Raw genomic sequence first — 4,310 nt, 5'->3', positions numbered from 1 at the left:
CGCTCCCGCTTGCACAACCGTCCAGCTGTTCCCGCAGCGGAGGGTTTTTGGAGCTGACAGACACGTGTAATGATACTCTCCCTGGTATAAGAGCAGCGGAGGGAATATCAGCCGACAACTTGACAAAGAAGTGTAGTTGATATCTGTAGCAAGTGGGAAAGGAGTTAATAGTCTTTTTTTTTGTAAATGTTCTTTGATCTCTTTTATGTATATCATTAAAGAAGAACTCTGGGAGAATCAGGAACTTACCCTTGCAGTGGGGCTACCCCGAGCTGCATGTGTTAGAATAATACAGTAAACTCCCCGTTATCCAGCATCCTTGGGGATTGGTAGAGTCCGGATAAAAGTTTTTGGTTGCTTGAGCATTAGTATTACTATTAAAAATGGATTTAACTAATGCTATACACCATACCATACAAAATGAACAATCTGACAGGTGGCGGCCGGATGACAACAAATGGGCGGAGCTGGCGGTGATGTCAAAATGTTATTTAAGCCCCCTAGACAAAACAAGCACTTAACCCTTGCAGTAAGTTTTTTTGGGGGGGTTTTAAACCAGAGTTGTTCCTTAAAGCCATAATCCAGGGAAATTAAAAGTTTTCCCTTGCAGTGGCGCTGCCCCAGCACTGCAAGGGTTGCTGCTCGTTTACACCTACGAGACAGCAAAAAGCTGTTTTACTTACCTGATCCTTGTCCCCCTGGAAGTTGGCACTCTCCACAATTTTGTTCCACTCTGACTGTGTGCTGTCTCTTAGCATCCTCACCTACAATGCAGGTTTATAAAGCCTTCATTGTACTTGATTATGTCAATAGTCCTTGGACCGCCAGAGCGAGATAGGTTGATTGTACTAAAAATGTACAGTCAGATTGTAATGTGTATGTTTTTTTTTTTTTTTTATAAATTCTTTTATTGAACATTTTTCAATAAATCCACAACATATGGAAACAACAAAAACATAGACAATTCAGATACATTGTTGAGGTAAAAGGGGGTATCAGTAACATAAGGAGACATCAATTTCAGCTCTGCTTGTCCGGAGCAGGGCTGAATGTATTAAAAAACTACTCACCCGGCGCCCGAAACTGCCTGTCCCGGGCGTCGGGCGATAGGAATTCCACACCCCTGGGGCATATGAGGCGGGATTCGTGAGCGAGGCAAGGAAGTGGGAGAGTTGGAGCTGATGCCAATATCCAGGCTCACCCAGGTCCGTGTCCTACCTTACAACCATCGCACGACTTTCATTATGCGATGGTTGTAAGGTCATTAAAATCTCGTACGATCTTGCCCATCTCGTACGATAATCGTCAGGTGTATGGACACCTTTAGTGTATGTGTATATTAGGCCCCATTCACACCTAGCGTATATTTCAGGTGTGATTAGAGATTCCTGTGTCAGGAACTTGCGTTTTCCTGCAGCAGGAATCCCTAATCTGCCATTTACATGCGGCAACTATCATAAGATAAAAATGATCATAAGATTATTTAAGAGGGTGTGTTTAGGGGTGGAGTTACGGCCGGCCAGGGTAAGGGTTAGGTGGGGCAACTGGTGGCTAGTAACTCTTAAGGCCTGGCTAGTAGCTCAGGACTTGAAATTTTGAGCCCTGCGTTATACAATCTGATTGTAAAAGTTTATTTAAGCTGCCCATACACCTTACAATTTTCTGTGGTCAGATAGAAAAGGTGCAACAGATTCCTCCATCTACAATTAACTGTGTGGATGGAGTAATCTCCACCTGGGCCAATCTGTTGCACTTTTGCCATCTGACCACAGAAAATCTGCAGATAATTGTAAGGTGTATGGGCACCTTTAGATCTACCATCAAACTATGTAGTACGAGGGCCTGTTTGATTGGATACAATTTAAATTGATTGTTTTAGGTTCATCCTCATTTTACATAGTTTTTGTAAATCTAAAGTAGACCGTATAATCAGAGTGTATAGTGTATGGGCAGTTTATGATGTTCATTGAGGGACACAGCACTATAATGTGGGTATACTGCCACCTACAGGAGAATTGGATACTAAGTAAAATAGAAAGGGACCAGCACTTCTTCTAGCGCTGGGGTAGTGAATTAAAATTCAAGGGGGTGAAATTTTTTTTAATTAAGCTAAGGTCACTTAGTTCATGTCTGTACCGCGGTCCGCCGTTTAGGCTGCAATCTCACCAGCAGCTGTGCATTTCAGTGCAGCTGCTGGTGTGTGTTCCCAGATACAGTACTGATGTGCCAATCCCAGTGCATTGCACTGTTTATTTCTATATTTTTTTGTTAGAAGTACCCCCCAACAATTTACATACACGTGCATGCCTTACGTGTTCATTAGAATCAGATGGTGGGGGCGGCAGGGTTTTTTATCACCTTTTGATTTTTTTATTCACAAGCCCCTATGTGATAGCATTTGAGGGTGATGGGTTCTCTCAGAGAGTTCTCTCTCTATGGGGACATCAGGGGTTTATCAGACCCCTTATGTCCCCCCTGCCCTCTAATACAGGCGATCAAGCACAGGATTGTGCTTGTTTGCCTGGGTAACTGGCACTTCAGCCGGGTTTGTGACAGCTCTGAAGCTGGAAACACAGTGCTTCCTGCTTCATTGATCAAAGTGTAGATTGGGGGACGAACATTGGAGCCGTGGTCCCATGGAGCAGGGGACCCAAAATCCACAGTGCAGGTGTGGTATGGAGGGAGGCGGGCAGGCGGCATGATTGTGGCTACTACAAGTGATCTGGGTGGCTGTACAGCTGCCCAGGGCTACCTGCTAAATTGGCCACAATTAAAGCAGTAGGTAGCCCTGTCCGCACTACCTGTTTCACAGACTTCATTTACAAAATCAAAGTTGCCAGGTGCAAAACGTTTGGCTGAACAGTATTTAGCCATGGGTGCCGCAATCTAAATACAGTAGCAGAGATTCTTCCATTCACGTTGTTTAGCGTGGATGGGGGAATAGAGTGATTTATTTGGTTTACTCTAAGGGGCTGAATGAGAGAAATGTAGCTATGTATAGCTCAGTAGCTTATCTGTCTAAAAAATCCTCTTTAAAAAGATCACCAAGTCAGTATTGCTGCCCAAAGAAAAGATCTGATCTGTTTATAGCAAGGTGCAATTTTCCCTTGTCAATGTCCACTCAACAGTCTCTCGCTCTCTGTCTAAAGCTTTTAGGAACATTTCAAAGTGACATTTGAATAGCCCAGTTGGAGTGGCACATGGAACCCTTTCAAAGGTGGGTTTTGTTTCAGTGTTCCATGCATCCTTTTTTGGTGCAGCTGGGTCTCTTCAATGATGTGCAACAGTCTGTGACTATGCCACATAGTCTACTTTACAGTGGTCCTCTAGGTTCCAGTTCTTGGACCATAATTATATCTGGTGCAAGAAGTCAGTAATCGGAGAGCTCACTTAAACTATCGATTGGACTAGGGCAAAAGGTCTGTGATCACATACTACTATACATCTCAAACGTTCTGGAAGTCATGGCAGTCTTCGAGGCCTTACAAGCTCCACAAATTCATCACAAATATGCACTTCACCAGTTGGACAAGAAGGCGTCAGTATCTTATATTCAACCCTGTCACAGTCAGAAAACAACCTTCTGGAATTCACAGCCTAATATATTTCGGGATGCAGGAATTTAGGAGCTGACTTTTTGTCCTACGGTTTCTTTGATGAGTAGTCACTGCAGAAAGAAGTGTTCATGTGTGTACAGGGGTGTGGAAATTTTGGAAAAAACTACTTGTCCAAGGACTAAAGCGGAGGCCGAATCTACTTGTCCTGATACAAAAAAAATATTTTAACCCAAACCGTATTTAGCAGTGCTAAGAAGCGCTTCTCATTGGTCAGTGCCGTCAGGTGGCCGCGTTGACCAACGAGTGCTCGAAATTTGCGAGCGAAATTCAGAATACATGGAACAGGTACAGATAGTACACCCATTTCAATTTTTATTTACTTTGTAAAAAAATTTAATTTGTTTTATTATTTTTACTTCATCACCTTTTTATTTTTTTTATTTTTATTTAGTTACATTTTTAACTATTATTTATTACTTTTTTTTAAAGGAGAACTATGAGATGAGTGATTTCCACTCACCTCATAGTTCTAAGCCGACCTGTGACAATGAGACTGTCACAGGTCGGCTCAGTAGATCGGGAGGTGAGGGAAAACATACCGGGTTCCCTCACCTCTCGATCCTGTCACGGCTCTCTGCCGTGACAGGGGGAGGGGCTGGATTCCCCTCTCCCTGCTCCGATCTGCCAGCGCTGACTGGCGGAACGGACGGGGGAGGGGGCGGGTACAGCTGGCTCTGCCAGAGCCAGCTATCC

This window comes from Nanorana parkeri, unplaced genomic scaffold (assembly GCF_000935625.1).
Source record: "Nanorana parkeri isolate BGI_ZX_2015 unplaced genomic scaffold, ASM93562v1 scaffold1097, whole genome shotgun sequence".
Classification (NCBI taxonomy): Eukaryota; Metazoa; Chordata; class Amphibia; order Anura; family Dicroglossidae; genus Nanorana; species Nanorana parkeri.
Note: the sequence above shows the minus strand (reverse complement) of the source record.